The 23,775-nt window shown below is 46.3% G+C and overlaps 1 protein-coding gene across 1 annotated transcript in view; it reads left to right on the plus strand.

Annotated features, from left to right (window-relative positions):
• Positions 1-23,105: 23,105 nt before the first annotated feature.
• CASKIN2 (CASK interacting protein 2) overlaps positions 23,106-23,775 on the plus strand; it is a 131,160-nt gene continuing 130,490 nt past the window's right edge. The window contains 1 exon segment of the mRNA XM_030208270.1: positions 23,106-23,380. The gene's annotated coding sequence lies outside the window, so the exon portion shown is untranslated.

The raw sequence follows: 23,775 nt of genomic DNA on the forward strand, positions 1-23,775 counted from the left end.
CTTGGACCACTGCTTTTTAACATATTTATAAATGATCTAGAGATGGGACTAACTAGTGAGGTAATTAAATTTGTTGATGACACAAAGTTATTCAAAGTTGTTAAATTGCAAGAAGATTGTGAAAAAGTTCAAGAAGACTTTACGAGACTAGGAGACTGGGCATCAAAAAGGCAGATGTTTAATGTGAGCAAGTGCAAAGTGATCCATATGGGAAAGAGGAACCCAAAATATAGCTGTGTAATGCAAGGTTCCACGTTAGGAGTCACTGACCAGGAAAGAGGTCTAGGCACCATCGTTGATGATACATTGAAACCCTCTGCTCAGTGTGTGGCGGCGGCTAAGAAAGCAACTAGAATGTTAGGTTTTATTAGGAAAGGAATGGAAAACAAAATTGAGGACATTATAATGCCTTTGTATCGCTCCATAATGTGACCGCACCTCGAATATTGTGTGCAATTCTGGTCACCACATCTCAAAAAAGATGATAGTGGAATTAGAAAAGGTACAGAGAAGGGTGATGAAAATGATAAAGGGGATGAGATGACTTCCCTATGAAGAAAGACTAAAGCGGCTATGGTTCTTCAGCTTGGAGAAAAGATGGCTGAGACCAGGGGAGATATGATAGTGGTCTATAAAATAATGAGTGGAACGGAATAGGTAGAGTGAATCGCTTGTTTACTCTTTCCAAAAATACTAGGACTAGAGGGCACACAATGAAGCTACAAAGTAGTAAATTTAAAATGAATCGGAGAAAATATTTTTTCACTCAACGTGTAATTAAACTCTGGAATTTGTTGCCTGGGAATGTAGTAAAAGCAGTTAGCTTAGTGGGGTTTAATAACGGTTTGGATAGCTTCCTAAAAGAAAAGTCCACTGGGGAAAATCCACTGCTTATTTCTAGGATAAGCAGCATAAAATGTATTGTACTGTTTTGGGATCTTGCCAGGTACTTGTAACCTGGATTGGCCACTGTTGGAAATAGGATGCTAGGCTTGATGGACCTTCGGTCTGTCCCAGTATGGCGATACTAATGTATTTATGTACTTATAAGTCAAAACTACTTGTCTTTGGCCGCTCCAGAGTACCTACCCTTCTTGCACCAATTGTGATATCAGGAACTGCAATTCCAGTTGTAGACTCTATTAAAGTCCTCAGTGTCACTTTTGATAGCTCCTTGACATTCTCAATGCACATCTCTAAAGTAATCCAAGCCTATTACTTTATGCTTCTTATGATTTGTCCCATTCTACGTCTTTTCACTGCTTCAGCCCTCCATATTATCATCCACTCTCTTGTCATTTCTAGGCTAGATTACTGCAATGCATTCTTGTGTGAGGCCAGAACTCCGGATCTTCATCAGATGCAACTCTGCTGTAAGGCTGTTGACAGGTTCTCGTAAGTTTGATCATGTGACACCTCTTCTTTATAGTGAACACTGGCTATTGATCTCCTATCATGTTACCTATAAGATCATCCTTCTCACGTTCAAGATACTTCATGCTGGGTAGCCACTCTATCACACTTTTTTATTACTTCCTTATACACCTTCCAGAAGCCCAAGGTCTTCAACTCAACACTTGCTCCCAGTTCCTAGTATGAGATGTATCCGTTTTGAAACGATCTGCTCAAAGATTTTTGATGTGAACGGACCTCAAGTCTAGAACTCGCTCTCACCTCATCTCCATTTAGAAACTAGTCTTGATAATTTTAAAGACCTGCACACTTCATCCAGTCTGCCCAACAAGGTAGCTAAAGTTGACTCTGGCACTCTGCACACATTCTACTTCTTCGTGTTTAAACACTGGTATTCTTACAGGGGCATTTTCAATATGACATCTAAATCCAATTGTGGACATTTTGCGAAAAACGTTCAAAAATCCAGTAGCAAACATGACCATTTTCAAGCCAGGAAAATGTCCAACTTTTTGTTTCGAAAATGCCATTTACTAGATATTTTTGTGCTCAGTGCATCTATCTTTTGGGACCATTTTTGGGGAAAAAATGTCCAAGGGAAAAATGCACAAAAACAAGTCATTGGGATGAATGGGGGGACCAGCAGTAGACTCTGGCGACAGACACAGATATCCCAGCAGAGCAGTGGGGCACCCTAAGGAGCACTGCAGTGGACTTCACATAAAAGGTCCCACCTCTTGTATTGAATGTTGAGCCTCCAAAAACGTACTGTACCCAACTGTACACCACTACAATAGCCCTTATGACTGCAGGTGTCACCTATATGTAGGTATAGTAGGTTTTTGGTGGGTTTTGGAGGGCTCATACTTTCCACCACAAGTGTACCAGTTAGAATGGGATATGGGCCTGGGTCCCCTTCTCTACAGTCCACTGCACCGACCACTAGGCTACTCCAGGGACCTGCTTGCTGCTGTAATAGAACTGGCCATAACATCTGAAGCTGTCATAGAGGCTGGTATGTACTGTTTCTTTCACATCTTTGGGGGTGGAAGAGGGTCAGTGGTCATTTGGTCATTTAAGGCGTCTTTTGGTCACTTAGTGGTAATTGAAATAGGTCTAGCCAAAAACATTTTAATTTTGGCCCTAGGTTTTTCATTTTGTTTCATTACTGTAGAAAAACATCTGTCTTTTGATGCCACCCGTGTCCTGCCCAAAACACACCCCCAACACATCCCCTTGAAATTTGGATGAACTGTGGAGCACAACCTCTAAAATCGGGGTGTCGAAAATTGCAACTTGGACATTTTTGAGAGAAAAGTGTCCTGCCTTGTGAAAGTTTTTGATCCTGATCTATTTTTACCATTTATGGGACCCAAGCCATGGAAATTTGCCTAGCATTGGTCTTACTCCCCAACCTCTGAAGCTGCTGTCAAAGTTATAAGGGCCCTTGAGTTCTGCTTTAATTGGATTCCATCCTTTTTCTATATAGTGTTCCTCTGCGTTTGTCACATGCAGTCTTGAATTCCATCACTGTTTTTGTCTTCACAAGCTCCCATGGGAGGGCATTCCAGACATAAACCACCCCTTCTATGAAAAAGTATTTCCTGACATTACTCCTAAGTCTACCGCTTCCCCGTCTCTGAAAAAGATTAGTTTGCATATTAATACCTTTTAAGTATTTAAACATCTGTATCATAAGCCCCCTATCCCTCCTTTCCTCTCTAGGGTATACATATTGAGGTCTTTTGGCCCAAGCTCCATATCATTTTTCTCACTGTCCTCTGAACTGCCCACTAGGTGGCAGTGTTGTTCTACACTACCAGTTTGCCTCCATGGTCCGATGTTCTTTATTTTTGTAATGCACAGTTGTTCCTTTCTTTTAACCTTCCAAGTGTGCAGGAATTTCTCTTTTGTTCTTGATACAAATGCTAAAGAAACGGAACATTAAAAAAATAAAATAAAAAAACAGAAGAGGACTAGTCCAGCTCAGAATGAGAGGCATTGCTAGGTATGTAAAAAAAATCTGGGATTAGCAATGACATCAGCAGCTTCCCTCCTCCCCCAGAGCCATTTATTATTTATTTATTTAGATTTTTTTTTTTTTTTTTTTCGCTATTGCTTCTATTCCACCATTCCTCCAGAAGGGGGTCACAGAGGATCACAAGAAAACACATTCACAATATCATACAAACAAGGATTCAAGATTTAAAATTAGATCCAAATGCAATATAGTAACATAGTAACATAGTAACATAGTAGATGACGGCAGAAAAAAGACCTGCACGGTCCATCCAGTCTTCCCAACAACATAACTCATATTTGCTACTTTTTGTGTATACCCTACTTTGATTTGTATCTGTGCTTTTCAGGGCACAGACCATATAAGTCTGCCCAGCACTATCCCCGCCTCCCAACCACCAGCCCCGCCTCCTGATTTAAACTTTCCTACAAAATACCAAATCCAGTGGTGTTCCTAGGGGGGGCGGTGGGTACGGTCCGCCCCGGGTGCACGCCGCTGGGGGGGTGCCGCGCGCGCCTGTCCTTCGTTCATTCCATGTTCCCTCTGCCCCGGAACATGCTACTTCCTGTTCCGGGGCAGAGGGAGCATGGAATGAACGAAAGACAGGCGCGCGCTGCACCCCCCCAGCAGCATGCACCCGGGGGGGTCTTTTGCAGGGGGTGTCCTTTCGTCATGGGGGGTCACAGTGCATCCGGGGGGGCGCTGCACCCGGAGGGCGGGGCGCATCAGCAATCAGCCCCCCTAGGAACACCACTGATCAAATCATTTCTGACTGAAGGCCAAAAGAAGTGAATTCTCTAAGGGGCCCTTTTACTAAAGGGCTGGCACATGGCAACAGGTTTGCCATACACCAATTCAGAACTATCGCAGGAGCCCGGCGGGAGTTCCCACCCCCAGCGTGTTCCAGTAGCGTAGCCAGAGTTTAATTTGTAGATGGGCCTGGAGGTGGACTGGGTGGGCACAGGCCTCGCATTTCCTCTCCACCCGCTACCACCACCCCCCACCGCCGCTACCGCATTTCCTCTCCATCCGCTACCCCCCCCCCCCCCCCCCCGCGACAGCCCCCTGCACATGGTCAGTTCTGGTCATTTTTACTGACCTGAAATGCCGTTCTCCCTCCAGCACCAGCGATTCCCATAGCCAGCCTTCTGCCAGCACGCGTCGTTGGAGCCTCTTCTCAGGCGCGTCCCGCCTAATCTGCAACTTCCTGTTTTCTGCAAAGGTGGGACGCAGGAAGTTGCAGAGTAGGTGGGACGTGCCTGAGAAGAGGCCCCGACGACACACGCTGGCAGAAGGCCAGCTATGGGAATCGCCGGTGCTGGAGGGAGAACGACGCTTCAGGGCAGTAAAAGTGAGCAGACCACACGGACGGGGAGAGCGGGCAGAAGAGGCTGGGCGGGCCTGGAGCAAAAGTGGCTGGGCCTTGGCCCGTCCAGGCCCACCCGTGGCTATGCCCCTGGCGTGTTCCATTTCCAGCGCTACGAAAATCTTTTTTTCTTTTGTAGCACCGGCGTTTACCTGGAAGTAATCGCTGCCCGGTTACCGTCGGGTTAGCGCAGGAGCCTTTACCACCACCTCAATTGGTGGTGGTAAGGGCTTCCCCTGAAATGGCTACACGGCACAGCCATTTCCTTTTGACAAAAAAAGACAGCCTTTTACCTGCTATGGGAAAAGGGGGCCTCAACACACGTCAAAAGCACACACTGATGCCAGCGTAGGCCCCCTTTTACCACAGCTTAGTAAAAGGGCCCCTAAATGAGGTGTGATTATGTTTTACAATCCTGTAAACACGCTTTCCCCCACTTCTCACCCTCTGTTTTCATCCTCTCCCCACCCCAATGACTTACTTGTCCATCAAGAAAACGGGGTGGAAGTCCCCTTCTTTCCTACATAGCCGAGACATGTTAGGCGCAGTTTTCGAAGAGTTTTCAGGAATCCTCTTCCCAGTGTGCTGCAGGAGTGTAAGGGGGGCTGTAAAGAGGAGCGAGGACCACAGGCTGCTGCAATCTCCAGCTCCACTGTCCCAGAACCAAAAGCAGGCAATGGGGGCAGGTCTTTAACTCCTGCTGCTATGAATAGTACTTTAATTTGCGAGGGGACCTTTCCAGAACCCCAAACACCCTCCCCCCCCCCCCCCCCCCCCATTGTTTTTATTTCATAAACTGGGAAGTATCAGGCTTTGGGGCTTGTACTAAAGACTTTATCACTGCCCCTCACTCTCACTGGTTCCCTCTTTGCCGCACTGCCTCTCCCCCCCCCACCCCCTGTTGGACTGGGCATGAGCACAACAGCTGTGTGTAAACAAAGCTCTTGTGTGCATGCCCCTGGCACAATCCTGCGGCTTAACTTCCTATGCTCGACACTAACAGTACTCATATATTTGCATACTATTAGCATGGAGGAGTTATTTTTGCGGCGCTGATGTGGCAATATTTTCCGGCGCTGTTTGGAACAGCGCCAGAGTTTTGATCATCTGGCTGTAGGTGTACTCTGTCCTCACAGGGCTCACAATTGGTCAATATGAGAAATTGCTGACTTAAAGTAGACGCCAGTTGTGCACAAAGTTTTAGAATAGGCGCACTTATGTGTGTGGTCGGTGTCACTAATTGGAAATTATGGGCTAGATTCCTTTGTTGATTTTGATACTACATATTGTATTCTCTTGTTACTATGTAAGCCGCATTGAGCCTGCGATGAGCGGGAAAGCGTGGGGTACAAATGTAATAAATATATGGCACATGAAAAATCCACGCAGTAAAAAAATACGCCTAGGTATATTCTCTAATGTACACTAAATTTTATAGAATTAGCTTAAATTTCCACGTACTATATAGAATACGCTGAGAGTCTCTCTACATGGCCAAATTTGGTCACATCTATTTAGGTCATGCTATACTTGGCATACATCCTGACGCCTAAATTAGGCGCAGAGCTGATGTATTCTATAATAATGCACCTAGATTTTAAAAACGCCCATGATCTGCCCATTCCAAGCCCATAACCACACCGCCTTTTCAACTATGTGACTTAGAATTTGCGCGCAACATGTTACAGAATATGCTTAGCGAGCTGTACGCATAAATCTTAATGCCGATTTGGGGGTATGTGCATAAGTGCTAGGTGCTTTTCTATAACATGTGTGCCATAATGGCTTAGCACATAAGTGCGAAGAGGCGTAAACGTGGGCGGAGAATGGGAGGGTCATGAGTGTGTCTCTGAGACACACACGTAACTTAGGGCCCCTTTTACTAAGCCATGTAGGTGCCTACGCACAGCCACCGCATGCCAAATTGGAGTTACCGCCCAGTTACTGCGTGGCCTTTGCAGTAATTTCAATTTTAGTGTGCATCCACTAAGCGCATCTGAAAAATATTTTTTATTTTCTTGCGTGCGTAACGGACGCACGCCAAGTGGCATCTGACGCTCGTAGGTCATTACTGCCCAGATTCTTTTCTGCTAAGCCTATGGCTGGAGTTAAGGTCTGAGACCCAAAATGGACGCGCAGCAATTTTGATTTTGCTGCATGTCCATTTTCGGCAAAAAAAGGGCTTTTTTACCAGTGCGCTGAAAAATGGATTGGTGCCCGCGCCTACACTACCGCAAGCCATTTTTCAGCGCGCCTTTGGAAAAGGACCCCTTATGTAATCTCAAAAAAAGATATAGTGGAATTAGAAAAGATGCAGAGAAGGACGACGAAAATGATAAAGGGGATGGGACGACTTCCCTATGAGGAAAGGCTAAAGCGGCTAGGGCTCTTCAGCTTGGAGAAAAGGCGGATGAGGGGAGATATGATAGAGGTCTATAAAATAATGAGTGGAGTTGAACGGGTAGATGTGAAGAGTCTGTTCACGCTTTCCAAAAATACTAGGACTAGGGGGCATGCGATGAAGCTACAATGTAGTAAATTTAAAACAAATCAGAGAAAATGTTTCTTCACTCAACGTGTAATTAAACTCTGGAATGCATTGCCAGAGAATGTGGTATAGGCGGTTAGCTTAGCGGAGTTTAAAAAAAAGGTTTGGACAGTTTCCTAACGGAAAAGTCCATAGACCATTATTAAACGGGGAAAATCCACTATTTCTGGGATAAGCAAAATAAAATGTTTTGTACATTTTTGGGATCTTGCCGGGTATTTGTGGCCTGGATTGGCCACTGTTGGAAACAGGATGCTGGGCTCAATGGACCTTTGGTCTTTCCCAGTATGGCAATACTTATGTACTTATAAATAGAAGGCGCACCAAAAAGTGGCCTGTGGTAGTGTGGACGCATGTATTGCACATGCACTGGACCAGCCCGTCTGGAAAAAAGAAGGAGGTTTTTTGGGGCCAGGAAATGGACGTGCAGCAAAACGAAAACCAGTGCACTTCTATTTACGGCCTGAGTCCTTAACGCCACCCATCGATGTAGCAATAAGGGCTCACGCGTTACCCACACGGTAACTGTCCAGCCTGCCAACTTCCGATTACCGCTTGGAACGCCCCCATGGTAGTAAATAGAAAATTATTTGCTACCGCGTGTTTTTAGCGCGTGCCAACCCCAAAATTACCACCAGGCGCACGCGCTAGCCAGGCGGTAATGCCGATTTGGCGCATGCTGCATGCACATAGGCTCTTACGCACCTTTATAAAAGGGCCCCTAACTAAACTAACTGTACTTCTATACCACATTAACCAGTTCTATTCAGTTTCCATAAAAACAACCGAATCAGGCATATCTGAGAACAATACATATGTATTAATCATGCCAATTAAAAACTGTATCTAACATTCTAAGCTTATCATAAAATGTACATTGATTATAATATTTAAAAGCAGGGGCGTAGGTATGGGGGGCCACGGGGGCCTGGGCCCCTGCAAATTTCATCCAGGCCCCTGGTTTGGCTGGTGGGGGTCCCCAACCCCGGCCAGCTGAAACCTTCTTCAACACCGGTCTCCGGTGCAGCCGTGTTCGCTGCCTGCCCCCTGCTCTTCTTTCTTCTTGCTCCTCCTGTGCACGCTGACACCGAGGACCCCTGCCAGCAAAGGTATTTGTTTGTGAGGGGAAGCGGCAAGGAGGCGAGGCAAAGAGGTGAGGGGGAGGCAAGGCGTGGCAGGGGCGGCGGGGCAGCACTCAAAATCTTGGGCTCTGGCCCCCTCCCACCTTGAGGTCTGGCTACGCCCCTGTTTTAAAGTATCATAATAGCATTCAAGATTAATACCAAAACAAAAATCTAACATTAACAATGCAAAAATTTCTCAAAAACCACCAGATAATCTAAGAATAACTTCATAGCAGAAAAATAAAACAAATCAGACTGACATAGATGCCTGCACAGAAACTAGAAGAATACCGTACCTGTTACACAGATCCAAACATAGCACTGATGACTACAAAAGAAACCAGAAATGTGCAGAAAAAATAGGAAATTGAAAATGCAGGAAGCCAGACTCCACATGCAGCGCAACATCAGAGATACAGCAACGGAAATGCATTTCTTCTTATACTGAGCCAAAGATATCACAGATGCGCTTTCCAAAAGTGGACAGATTCCAAGCACTAAACAGCAAATAAAGGACTTCTTTTATCAAGCCGCACTAGCAGCTCCTGGTGTAGTAAAGCCAGTGCGTTTATTCTACCAAAAAAGGTGCCGGTACTCAAATGCCAGGCCACTCTTCAGGGGTGGAGTGATCACTGAGGGACCCACCCAACAATAGCCAGGTCCCCTGCAACCAGTCACAAAATCTATGACAAGGCAGATTTGGTGTGTAGAGCCTGAGCTCTTTCATTAAAACTTTGGGTCCATGGGTCAATTTTAACAAGACAATGGAAAAGGTGCCGGTACTCAGTACCCCAAAGTACCCCCTCAAAAAAAGCCCCGAGTAATGCCAACAAAGCCCATTCAAAGGCGACTTGATAAATGAAGCCCAAAATGTTTTTTTGATTCGTCTGCAGACGAATTAGTTTTCTAATTGTGCTGTTCCTCTCTTTTCTGCTTTACTCTTTCTGCCTTCATGTAAAGTTTATTTACATTTACATTTCTTTCCTCTCCTTCTGTCTTCTTTTCTTCCATTAAATTTCTTTCCCTTTCATCTATTTTCACTGTTTCTCTCTTTTCTGCCTTTCTACCCACTCACAGATAAATTGTATCCCTTTTTCTCCTCTCATTCTCCAATTCTCAGCCTTTTTTTTTCACCTGTCAGGTACCTACTAGTTTTCCATTTCCCACCCGCTACCCATCTTTCCCCAGCCCTAAATTACTTTCATCTACCTTCTATTCTCTCACCAGCTGCAGCTCCTTCTGCCACTTGTCCCTTTCGTTAATCTTTTACCTTCTTTCCACCTCCATTTCCATCCTATCTCACCCCCTCACAGAACTATCCCTTTCCACTACCTCTCACCCCTCTCCAGCCTGGCCCTTCATACCATATCTCAATCACTCTTCAGCACCTTTTCCATACCCAACAGCTAACATCCACACCCCATCTCACGACTTTCAGACCATCTAACCACGTAAACAAACAAAAAGAGACCAGGCACTTTCTGTTTCCGACCTTTCCTATTGTTTTCTGCATCATATATGATTTTTAATGGATACAAAGCAATGTTAGAGCCTGTTCAACATTCCATAAACAGACAAAATGTATCTTTGTTAAAAAAAAAAATAGCATCATTGAACACATCTTGACAAGGATTTGAATTTAGCTCAGACCTTTCTCGATAGTTCAAAGCAGAGGCGTAGTCAGCAGTCCATTTTGGGGGGAGCCCAGGGTGGACTGGGCCTCCTCACCCCCCCCCCCCCAACCACATTAACAACCATGCCTTTGCTGGTGCGGATGCCAAAGCCCTGCCACCCAAAGAGATCCACTGCCTAAACTGCCCTCGAGCTGCCTTAGGAGCGAGGAAGTTGGAAGCATGCTTTCCAACCACCAGCATCGGCACTCAGTTTGCGCATGAGCTGGGCATCCCCACCATCCATTTAATGGATGCTGCAGTTGTGGAGAGAACCGAAGCCCCCAAGCCCCCAACCGTGGCTACACCACTGGTTCAAAATAAGTTACATTCAAGTACAGTACAGTTAGGGTTACCATATGGCTCCAGAAAAAGGAGGACGGATTGAGCCAGCCGGGTTTTACTTCCATTGCTTTCCATTGAAAGCAATGGAAGTAAAACCTGGCTGGCGCAATTGCTTTCCATTGAAAGCAATGGAAGTAAAACCCGGCTGGCTCAATCTGTCCTCCTTTTTCTGGAGCCATATGGTAACCCTAAGTACAGTAGCTATTTTCCTGTGCCCAGAGGGCTTCCAATCTAAGGGCTATGTTTACTAAGGCACATTAGCGTTTTTAATGCGCCTGCAATTAGCGTGCTCGCTAACCGAGTAGGTGCCTATAGGGATACTGTAGGCATGTACACGGTTAACGTGCGTTAAAGACACTGAAGTGCCTATAACCCGGCTTAGTAAACAGGGCCCTAAATTTGCTTCTACGGCAATGGCTGGTAACGTGACCTTTGCAAGATTATAAGGCGCACCAGCTGGATTTGAACCCAGGAAGCCCACAGTTCTGGCCACCCACTGCTCTAACCATTACAGTACTCCTTCATCCCTAGGTACTGATGCTGTACAGAGCCATCGCTTTCTGTGCTGATGCCTGTTAACTGGATTTATTAAGCAAGTGTTCAATCCTCTAAATGTCATTTATTTATTTGGATTTAGTTCACACCTCTTCGGCTACACCAGATAATTTCCCTGTCCCTTTTTACTAAAGGGCATTAAGCCCTAGTACACACTTAACATGCGAGAAAACACATACCACAAAACGCTTGAAAACATTTTGCAGTAATTTCCCCTTTTCTGCACACTAACCTGTGTTATTTTTAAAAAAATATTTTGGAGGGGGCGTGCCACGGATTGGGAATGGGCATGGAAGTGTTATCCAACTGGCGCATTCCGATTAACGCACTGGATAACACAGATTTAATGCAGGAGCACTCCGTGGTTCCTAAATAGGAGATGCTAAGTGTTCCCCTGTTAATTTTTTGCAAGACCCACATGCTAATGGAAAAATTAGCACTGGACCTACAAAAAAAAAGTATCCCTAAACACTGCTGCATTAAATCTCAGTTTAGCACACAGAAAGCTTGAAACATGTTGAGCCCAGATTTTAATGCATTTTAGTAAAAGGACCTCTAAGTTTGCACCTGAGGCAATGGAAGGCTAAGTGACTTGTCCCAAGTTCTGAATCAGGCTTCCCTGGTTTTCAGACCACTGCTCTAACCATCAGGCTATTCCTATTTCATGGTATTTTAAATCTTCATTCATACTTCATTTTTTTTCTAGCAAAAAAAATAAACACCAGAACATGTTGTAAACATTTTCCAGAGGCGACTGAATTGGTTTCCAGTTCATACTTATAAGACTGGCAGAGCCTGATCAACAAACTATTAAATACTGCATAAGTGATTGGGTTCCTGATGTGTCCAGGCTAATCCTGCAGGAAGAGGAGGCTGACATAGATCCTTTCTCTTAGCCATCTCTCAGAAACCAACCTGCAAAGCTTAGAAATGAGGTTCAATAATTAACTGGGTTCCAGGAAACCCTGAGCTGTTTACGGTACAGTCTGATCTGCTCCTCGAGGCTTTGCCAGGGCTCAGTTACCTATTGGCTACTCCTGGAGCATAATTCAAGGTGGAGGAGGACCTAAGGAGTGGAAGATCCACTGGCCACCTTTTTACATAGTATTGACGTAGATCAAATCCCAGTCTGCCCAGTTATTCAGATCTGTACTAGTACTGGTTGTTTCTATAGTACTACAAGATGTACCAGCATGGACCTGAAACACATGACACAGTTCCTTCTCCGTGGATCTTACAAGCAAGATGGATAGATAAGAGGGTTTGATGGGAATGATTTGAAGTCTCACAGTCACAGGTGAGTAACTAGGTGAAGGTGTAGAAACTAGACCTTTCCCTGGGCAAATAGGTTGTGTTGTCTGTGTGTGTCCGTCCCTTCAGTCAGACAAATGGTGCCTCCAGTTTCAGGGGTCTGCTAAAAGTACATGACATCAAGCCACCTGGGTCCTTGTGTTCTGCTGAATGAACCCAGAAGGCTGAGCCACTGTCAGCCTGGGCTTCCGCTCAGTTAGAGGGTCTTTTACAAAGCCGCGATCGCGTTTTTAGCTTGTGATAACAATCAGCTGGCGGTAAATGCTGAGATGCCCATTAGGGTAGGGTTACCATATGGCTCCAGAAAAAGGAGGACGGATTGAGCCAGCCGGGTTTTACTTCCATTGCTTTGAAAGCAATGGAAGTAAAACCCGGCTGGCTCAATCCGTCCTACTTTTTCTGGAGCCATATGGTAACCCTACATTAGGGCGTCTCAGCATTTACCGCCAGCGGCTTTTTACCGTGAACTAAAAACACTAGCCCGGCTTTGTAAAAGGCCTCCTTAGTTTCTAGAAAATGATAGCCTTTGGTTCCGGTGTGGTTACCCTAGGGCCTGTGGTGACTCTGGTTCATGTTTCCTTCATCTGTCCCTTGTTTTCTCCTTTTGCTGCTGTTCTCCAGAGACAGAATGCTACAGTCTCCCACTACCCTCTGTCTGACCCAAGCAGGCATTGTACCTTTAGATTGTAAGCTCCTTTGAGCAGGGACTGTCCTTCTTTGTTAAATTGTACAGCGCTGCGTAACCCTGGTAGCGCTTTAGAAATGTTAAATAGTAGTAGTAGTGGTAGTAGCTGATTAATTGATTAACTGCCACTCATCCAGCGGTTCCACCACCTCTCTTGATAGGGTTGCCAACTGGGTTCACCCCATTGCATGCAGGGAATTGTAGTCTCTCTTTTCTTGGGGCATGTCATGGGGAAATTAGAAGTGCAAGCTCTTATATGCAATGGGGTAGGAGAGGCAGAACACCTTTTGACTTGGGAGGGCTAAATAAGTAATGCTCTGCCCCCTCTCCCCCCCCTCGCCAAATCTCCCTGGTTACTGAATGCTGTATGGACAAAAAACCTGGTAGGGCCACCATGGCCTCTGTTGCTCAAGTCATTCCGCTGCCTATCCCTATGCAATGGGGTCTGGATCAAACCCATCTATTGGTAGGTTATCCAGCTTATAATCGAATGAGAAAAACGCCCAAGTTCCGACCTAAATCGGGAGATGGACGTTTATCTCACAAAAACAAATAAAGCGGTATAATCGAAAGCCGAACTTGGACGTTTTCAACTGCACTCCATCGCGGATGCGGACAAAGTTGATGGGGGCGTGTCAGAGGTGTGGCGAAGGCGGAACTGGGGCGTGGTTATCTGCCGAACAGAGATGGGCGCATTTCACAGATAATGGGACAAAAGTATGCGTTTTTAGCTAGAATTTAGGGCACTTTTCCTGGACCCTGTTTTTTCACGAATAAGGCCCCAAAAAGTGCCCTAAATGACCAGATGACTACTGGAGGGAATCGGGGATGACCTCCCCTGACTTCCCCAGTGGTCATAAACCCCCTCCCACCACAAAAAAATGATGTTTCACAACTTTTTATTTTCACCCTCAAATGTCATACCCACCTCCCTGGCAGCAGTATGCAGGTCCCTGGAGCAGTTGTTAGGGGGTGCAGTGGACTTCAGGCAGGTGGACCCAGGCCCATCCCCCCCCACCTGTTACAATTGTGCTGCTTAATGCTTAGTCGTCCAACCCCCCCCGAACCTACTGTACCCACATGTAGGTGCCCCCCTTCACCCCTTAGGGCTATAGTAATGGTGTAGACTTGTGGGCAGTGGGTTTTGAGGGGGATTTGGGGGGCTCAACACACAAGGGAAGGGTGCTATGCACCTGGGAGCTCTTTTACCTTTTTTTTGTTTTTGTAAAAGTGCCCCCTAGGGTGCCCGGTTGGTGTCCTGGCATGTTAGGGGGACCAGTGCACTACGACTCCTGGCCCCTCCCACGAACAAATGCCTTGGCTTTATTCGTTTTTGAGCTGGGCGATTTCATTGTCCATTATCGCTGAAAAGCAAAAACGCCCAGCTCAGAACTTGGCGAATAAAACATGGACGTCTATTTGTTTCGAAAATACGGTTGGGTCCGCCCCTTCACGGACCCGTTCTCGGAGATAAACGCCCATGGAGATAGGCGTTTCTGTTCGATTATGCCCCTTCATGTCTTTCTTTCATTTTTGAGATTTTCCCTTCCCTGAATTATGGATTCCCCACGTTATCCTCAGTCCAGCCCAGCAACCACAATAGATCTCAACCAGGATCACAGACCATGGCTCATCCTCTACACCCGCAGCCCAGCTTGCTGATTTGTTGCTCTGGAGTTGGAGCCCTCAGACTTATAGAGTGAAAGGTCTGATAGGACATTTCAAATCACAGGTAGGGGCAGTGGCATAGCCACAGGTGGGCCTGGGTGGGCCGGGGCCCACCCACTTAGGGCTCAGGCCCATCCAACAGTAGCACATGGTAAGGAAAATGCTGCTCTCCACAATACTGGCACCTTCGCATGCTCGGTTTTCCCACCAGCTGAGATATGTTTTTTGATGTGGGGGTGGGGGAGAGAACATTTGGTGCCCACCCAGTTCTTGCCTAGGCCCACCCAAAATCTGCTGTCTGGCTACGCCCCTGGGTAGGGGTGTACAGGGAAGCTACCCTTTGAGTTTGCTAAACGAACGGAGATCCACCTCAGAGCCTGCTGAGTTTCTCATCCTGCTGTAACACCATCATGTTCTCTAGTTGATGGAGCCTGTGACCCCTGCCAGCTTTGCTGTTTTTGCCAGTGCCACACATGGAAAAAAAACAAAAAGTTAAACTTCCTCCCTGGCCAGAATGAGCTGTGAGTAGAAAAGTGTGGTGAGCTGGAAAAATGAGTTCTGTGAGCCATATCCAGCCCCTGGGCTGTACTTTGAGGTCCTGGAGCAGTGGCTGGAAGTCCAATCCGCTCCCTAGAGCTCCGATTACTGCCTTTGTGGCATTTCCAAGCAGTTGCAGTCGAATCTGTGAATTGAATGTGGATCTCCAGCATGGCTCAGCTTTTTCTGCATATTCATAGATCAATTAATGTCTTGACTGGATCATCAGGGAAAAAAATTGGACTGGGGGAAATACTAGGAGATACTTTGTCCACTGTTTTCATTTTCATGCTTCACAAAACAGCTGGGGGGAAGGGTATTTGAACAGAATTACTCCTTGTATATAGACCATGTGCACACAAGTGACGGGAATACGGAAACCTTCAGAACACTATTTAGAACTTAGGAAGTTATTATTCCATCAGTGGGCTTTAGTTATCACTTTGTTTCGCTCTTTGTTAAATTTTCTTTCCTTCATATTTTGTTATGTATTTTATACCTGTCTAACATCAATTCAAGAACGGGCTAAAACAACAAACTCCACCTGAACCCAAGCTTCTCTGGGTCCCTAACACAAGTGGATGCATACCTGATAGCAAAATCTCCTTTGAAAAATATGAACTCCCCCTGAAATCACAAGTCAGGAACCTTGGAATACAGCTAGCTTCAACACTTACTCTGATCCCCCCAATCCAAGCAAGAGCTGCTTCTGTCATTTGCAATAACTACGCTACCTGTCTACCTACATTGAGAAGGCAAATCTTGTCTCAGTTGTGCATGTCATGATAACATCAACCAGCGGCATAGCCAGACCTCGGCAGGAGGGGGGGGGCCAGAGCCCGAGGTGGGGGGCACTGTTTAGCTGCCTCCCCCCCCCCACACTGACCCCCGCCAACACTTTGGACCGCAACTGCAAACCCGCCCGCCCCCCGCCGCATCAGGTACCTTGTTTGCTGGCAGGGGTCCCCAATCCCCGCAAGCCGAAGAGTTTTCTTCATCGCCAGTCGACTCCGGCGCCTTCGTTGTGGGATCATCTGTTTCTTACTCCTTACGTCCTGCATGGGGCTAAATGCACGGTGCAGGATGTAAGGCATCAGAAATAGATGATCCCATAACGAAGGCACCGGAGTTGACCGGCGCTGAAGAAAACTCTTCGGCTGGCTGGGATTGGGGACCCCCGCCAGCAAACAAGGTACCTGATGTGGCGGTGGGACGGGGCGGGCGGTGGCAGCAGGGGGGGTCAAATGTAGAGGGGGCCAGGGCGTAATCTGTGGGGGCCCATGCTCCCATGGCCCCACGTAGCTACACCCCTGACATCAACACTGGATTACTGTAATGCACTCTACACTAGTCTGACCACAAAGCATTGGCGTAGGCACAGGTGGGCCTGGGTGGGCCAGGGCCCACCCACTTAGGGCTCAGGCCCACCCAACAGTAGCACACATTCAGCAGTAGCTGGTAGGGATCCCAAACTCCACCAGCTGAAGACTTTCCCCTGATGGTAACGAAAACATTACTCTCCACGATACCGGCACCTACACATGCTCAGTTTTCAGTGCATGCCTGCTGCAAAGGTGGAAAGAAGTGTTTTCCCGCCATCTGAGATATTTTTTTTGGTGGGGGGGGGGGGGGGGGGGAGACAACACTTGGTGCCCACCCAATTCTTGCCCTTGCCCACCCAAAATCTGTTGTCTGGCTACGCCCCTGCCACAAAGGGTCTGCACCAGCTCCAATTGATTCAGAATGCTGCAGCAAGACCAATAGAAGGTTGTAAGCGATGTGACCACATCACACTATTTTTTGCAAAAAAGTCACTAACTACCAGTACAATGCAGGGCTAAATTTAAAACCTTATGTTTGATCTTCAAGACCCTTAAAGGAAATGGCCCAGAATGCTTGAAGAACAGGATCTCCCTCTAGACACCTCCAAGGATACTAAGGTCCTCCCAAGGAGTATCCCTAACCACACCCTCTCCAAAGACATAATTTGATACCAGCCAGCCAGCCTTCTCCAGAGTAGCCTCCACATTCTGGAATGCACTTCCTGAAAGGCTTCACTAAACAGAAGACTATCTCTAGGAAGCAGGTAAAAGCTTAACTCTTCAACCAGGGCTTTAATGGAAGAAATAACTAACTTACTAGTTACACACACAAGGAATGACACCAGCTGCATGTACTGTAGCATGACGTATTTATCCACCCCTACCCTAGCTAAGATAATATTTAAGCACCTTTCTGACCTCATGTGCAACTTTCATAAATTAATCCCCTTATTTTCTTACTCCTGTTATTCTATCTTATCTATAGGTTCCATCTTTGCTTATATTCTATGCTGTCTATTAAAATGTTTCACTGTGTGTTGTGTTGACATTGAAATGTAGCATACTATGCCATACTTTGCGTTGTTGTTCGAATATTTTTACTGCTGTAATTGTCTATTGCCTAAGTTTGACTTATTCTTGCTATGCACCACCTTTAAGTGAATTCCTTCAAAAGGCGGTAAATAAATCCTAATAAATAAATATCTCTAGACATATATATATAGTAACATATAGTAGATGACGGCAGAAAAAGACCTGCATGGTCCATCCAGTCTGCCCAACAAGATAACTCATATTTGCTACTTTTTGTGTATACCTTACCTTGATTTGTACCTGTGCTCTTCAGGGCACAGACTGTATAAATCTGCCCAGCACTATCCCCGCCTCCCAACCACCAGCCCCGCCTCCCAACCACCGACTCTGGCACAGACCGTACAAGTCTGCCCAGCACTATCCCCGCCTCCCAACCACCGACTCTGGCACAGACCATATAAGTCTGCCCAGCACTATCCCCGCCTCCCAACCACCAGCCCCGCCTCCCAACCACCGACTCTGGCACAGACCGTATAAGTCTGCCCAGCACTATCCTCGCCTCCCAACCACCAGCCCCGCCTCCCAACCACCGACTCTGGCACAGACCGTACAAGTCTGCCCAGCACTATCCCCGCCTCCCAACCACCAGCCCCACCTCCCGATCTTGACTAAGCTCCTGAGGATCCATTCCTTCGGCACAGGATTCCTTATGCTTATCCCACGCATATGTGCTGTGTTGCTCGAAGTATTGCTATTTCACTGATATATGTGCTACTTTATCCTGGATGGTAATTACTGTTATTACTTTGACAATACCATTGTTAGTTTTATTTGAAAATTTAATACAAAAATTGTTTGAACTTTAAAAAAATAAAATGCTTCAAGAGAGCAGCTTATTTGGCCGAACATAAAGCAGTCATACATAGAGAGAGAAAACAGGCCAGCAGATAGGGAGTGGGAGGTTCATCCAGTCTGCTCTGTTATGGAGCCCAGTCCTTCTCTTGACTTCCCCTTCAGCTCTGCTGCTAAGGACTCTCTGTGCCTATTCCAGGCTGTCTTAGCATTCTCTTACCAGTTTTATCTTGACCACGTTCTCTGCAAGACCATTCTTTATTATCTTTATTTATAATTTTGAATTAGAAAACGCGAACATAATAAAACAAAATAAAAAAACAAATGACAGTGGGTTATATTCAATGCAAGACCATTCTTTACATCCACCATCCTTTCCATAAAGACATATTTTCTCCTGTTGCTGTCATCTGACCCTCACCCCTATCTTAATACCTTTCTCTCTCATCCAAGACTGGTTTTTCCTCTGACAAGGGTCTGCTTCTTGTGAATCATTTAGACCAGGGACTCCCCAAGCCAGCCAGGATTTCAGGATACAAAGAATGAATATGCATGAGATAGATTTGAAAACCTTCTTGTTCCTGCAGTTATATTTCATGGTTATAAGATTTAATAATTGATTGTTTATTGTCTTAGAATGTTTGTTTCTGGTCTCTTGGAGTTTGTGACCTGTGTTGAACTGATAAGGTGTAATGTGGACTATAAGAGGTGTTATAACGTAACATAACACAATCACCTGCACATGAGTATCTGATCTCACCACCGTACTGACAAACATTGATAATGGTTATAAGATTTAATAATTGACTGTTTATTGTAAGTCTTAAAGGTTATCAATAGAAATCAAACAAAATAAAACATGGAAAAGAAAATAAGATGAAACCTTTTTTATTGGACATAACTTAATACATTTCTTGATTAGCTTTCGAAGGTTGCCCTTCTTCATCAGATCGGAAATAAGCAAATGTGGTAGCAGATAGTATATATAAGAGAAACATCAAAGCATTTCTTTGACAGTCTGACAGAGTGGGGGTATGCATGGGGACATTTCTATTGATTACCTTTAAGAGTGGACTAACACGGCTACCACACCTCTCTACTTAAGTTGTAAGTCTTAGAATGTTTGTTTCTGGTCTCTTGGAGTTTGTGACCTGTGTTGAACTAATAAGGTGTCATGTGGGCTATAAGAGGTGTTATAACATAACATAACACAATCACCAGCACATGAGCATCTGATCTCACCATCGTACTGCCAACCATTGACCCCACTATGAACTTTGCTTAGATAACTTATTCTGTATTTTGCAAAGGCATGGCCAAATTTACATTTTTGGGCACTGATGGTCAACAGAGGGGAAGGATTTAGTTTTAGCTCATGTCTTTTTCAGTTCAAACTCAAGGTGGGGTGCGTGTGGCTGGTGCAACTGCACAGGGTGAAGGTAAATGGGGGTGGCCAAAATTGCACCCTGCCATTACTACTACTACTACTACTATTTAGCATTTCTATAGCGCTACAAGGCATACGCAGCGCTGTACAAACATAGAAGAAAGACAGTCCCTGCTCAAAGAGCTTACAATCTAATAGACAAAAAATAAATAAAGTAAGCAAATCAAATCAATTAATGTGAACGGGAAGGAAGAGAGGAGGGGGTAGGTGGAGGCGAGTGGTTACAAGTGGTTACGAGTCAAAAGCAATGTCAAAGAGGTGGGTTTTCAGTCTAGATTTAAAGGTGGCCAAGGATGGGGCAAGACGTAGGGGCTCAGGAAGTTTATTCCAGGCGTAGGGTGCAGCGAGACAGAAGGCGCGAAGTCTGGAGTTGGCAGTAGTGGAGAAGGGAACAGATAAGAAGGATTTATCCATGGAGCGGAGTGCACGGGAAGGGGTGTAGGAAAGGACGAGTGTGGAGAGATACTGGGGAGCAGCAGAGTGAGTACATTTATAGGTTAGTAGAAGAAGTTTGAACAGGATGCGAAAACGGATAGGGAGCCAGTGAAGGGTCTTGAGGAGAGGGGTAGTATGAGTAAAGCGACCCTGGCGGAAGATGAGACGGGCAGCAGAGTTTTGAACTGACTGGAGAGGGGAGAGGTGACTAAGTGGGAGGCCAGCAAGAAGCAGATTGCAGTAGTCTAAACGAGAGGTGACAAGGGTGTGGATGAGGGTTTTGGTAGAGTGCTCGGAAAGAAAGGGGCGGATTTTACGGATGTTGTAAAGAAAGAAACGACAGGTCTTGGCGGTCTGCTGGATATGAGCAGAGAAGGAGAGAGAAGAGTCAAAGATGACCCCAAGGTTTCGAGCTGAGGAGACAGGGAGAATGAGAGAGCCATCAACAGAAATAGAAAATGGGGGGAGCGGGGAGGTGGGTTTGGGGGGGAAAATGAGAAGCTCGGTTTTGGTCATATTTAATTTCATTGCTTCCTCTGCTTCACTGTGACATAATGATTGAAGTGGGAGTGCTGGGGGGGGGGGGGGGTGTCACACAGGGTGCATTTCTGGCTTGGGATGCTCCTGTCTCTGGAGGGCCTACAATCTAAGGGGTCCTTTTACCAAGCTGCGGGAAAAAGGACCCTGCACTAGTGGAAGGAAGCCATTTTTCACATACGCCAGGGCCCTTTTTAGTGCAGCAAGTAAGAAAGCCCCCAGACACACATGGCCATGCAGTAAGAGAATCCTGTTCAGAAGGAATGGATCCTCAGAGGCTTAGCGGAGATTGGGTAGCAGAGCCGGTGGTGGGAGGCGGGGCTAGTGCTGGGCAGACTTCTACGGTCTGTGCCCTGAAAATGGCAGATGCAAATCAAGGTCAGGTATACACAAAAAGTTTATCTTGTTGGGCAGACTGGATGGACCGTGCAGATCTTTCTCTGCCGTCATCTACTATGTTACTATATGGCCATGAGGCGGGGAGCCCTTACCACCACCCATTGAGGTGGCGATAAGGGCTTCCACACTAACCCGGCAGTCACCAGGCAACTTGCGGCAATGCCCGATTACCACCAGGTTATCACCGTGCAAGCCATTTCCGGGGGTTTTCTTTTTTCCCCCCAAGTGACTTGCCCAAGACCACAAGGAGCTGCAGTGGGATTTGAGCCTTGGCTTCCCCTCCCTGTCCAGATTCTCACCTGGAGAGCAGCCAGCTGTGGCCCCCACAGTAAGAAACTTCAGCACAGGGCCTGCAAGCCCGTGCACGCTGTCAGGCCCTTTGCCGCCTGGCCCTCCACTTCTTTGGGCTTCTTTTCACCATGGGACATAGCAGTAACAGCGATGCTGCTACTACTACTATTTAGCATTTATATAGCGCTACAAAGCGTACGCAGCGCTGCACAAACATTGCTCCACTGTGTCTATGAGAATGTGGAGATGGAGACAGTTGACTACATTACCTATGTCTAAATTGGAGCTCTGTACCTGGGCTGTGTCCCTATATTAACTTTTCATGTAATTCCCGATATGTTAGTGCTTCTGCTTTTTTGCCAGTACCTCCTACTTAGTCACTCAGCTATACAATGCCCAGTGATTTGGATTGAGTAATGCAGACCCTCCTGGGAGCCCCATGCAGATGTCTCACTGCTGCTATATGCAAAGCATGGGCAGCAGAAGGGCAAATCTTCATTAGAGCATGGTGTCACGTTGATACATCATAAATCACTGATGGATGTTCCTTCAGGAAAGGCCATGTACAGCCAAGTTACCCAGTTTCAGGAGGAGGGAGATTTTAGGCCAGTCCTAAGACTGCAGACAACTCTATCCTGTTGCATTAAGGAACTTGCAGCACTGATTTAATGGGTAGCAGCAGAGACTACAAATACCACACTATCAGTTCTTGAACAGTAGAGTTTGGTTGGCCTGCAGACTAATATAATCCTTGGATTATAGCTGTGTTTTAACTTTTCCTTAATTTCAGTGTATGATTGTACTCTTTCCTATCCTAAATGGAGCTGTTTATTGGGGGGGGGGGGGGTTTAAACCGCTGTGAGCTGTAACCAGAAATGGCTGTTTATTAAATTGTTTTAATAAACATTGGGATGTGAGCTGAAAACTAGGATTAGCCAAAAAAAGTCTCCTAGTCTTAGTTCACCATGCAGGGTCTTACTGATATTTATTTATTTTAAAAACATATAGACTGCTTTGTCTCACAATTCTAGGCGGTTTCCAAAAGAATGTACACAGTAAAATCATTCTTAACGTAAAATTAACATATTAACCACAAAAAAAGCAACAGTGTGTACAAACAGCCGTAAACATGAATACAGCACAGACAGCTGAAGAAAGGAATTGGCACAGGACAGCAGTTAATTTTTTTTTTTTAGTTCAGTTAAAAGTAGAAAATGCATCCCAAATTGAGATCAACAGAAGAAATAACAGAGTAAATAAACGTATACGGTGATGTTCAGAACAATATTCTAGGGGCAGGCTCTGTAAACTTCTCTAAATACCCAAAGACCAGCAAAACTGCCAGAGTGTTTGTGTTTAATCACCTTGGAAGTTTCCAAAAGTCAGCGTGCTCCCAGCACCCCTTGACCTAGATAGATCTGAGCGCTTGCCAGTGTTTTCGCGGGAGTGAGGGGGTTAAACAGGGGGAGAGGTGGAGATGAGTCTCCTCTGTTATTCGCTGCCTCTCAGTCTCGTACCAGTTTTTCCAGGTACTCCTCGTCGCCTCACTCCACCCTCCTCTTCCCGGGCCCTGCCTGGCATGAATCACCGGGAGTGAGCGGCGTCAGGGCCAGCCCTCCCCTCCCCGATCAGGGCAGGAGGGAGGAGGGATTTCCTGCCCCGGCCAGGCAAAGGAGCAGACTGGTCTGTGCCCGGACTGGGGTCTTGGCGGAGGGAGCAGCTGGTGCTCTGCAAACTTTAGTCTTCCTCCGCCCGGGGGGGGGGGGGCGATCGAGGACGCTGCAGCCTGGATCTGCCCTGAGGGAAGCAGCAGCTGAGCCGAGGTGAGTCCCGGGGAAGCGATCGGGGACCTCTCTCCCAGCCCCCTGTGTCTCCGGCTTCGGCCGAACTTTTTGGCCTCGATTTCTTGCACGGGTCTGTTTGGTTTAGCCGCCTCCCTGCTTCTTGCACGGGTTTGCATTGCAAAACTTTTTTTCGTGGCGTGAAGGTGTGATGGAAATGAAATCTCTTCTGTTGACTCTGACCTTTCTATCTGTTATTCCGTTTTGGCTCTCGTCCCCCCCCCCCCCCCCCCCCTTCCCCTTCCTAGCCTCCAGCTCCGCTTTTGTGTTTGCTGGAGTTCTCAGAGGGTTCTTCTTTTTTTTTCCCTTCCTATTGAAGGGATTCTTTGAATGCCAACAATTTCTCTCCGGGATGATTTCTAGGTTAGAAAACCAAG

The sequence above is a fragment of the Microcaecilia unicolor genome, chromosome 6 (genome assembly GCF_901765095.1).
Source record: "Microcaecilia unicolor chromosome 6, aMicUni1.1, whole genome shotgun sequence".
In the NCBI taxonomy this organism is placed as follows: Eukaryota; Metazoa; Chordata; class Amphibia; order Gymnophiona; family Siphonopidae; genus Microcaecilia; species Microcaecilia unicolor.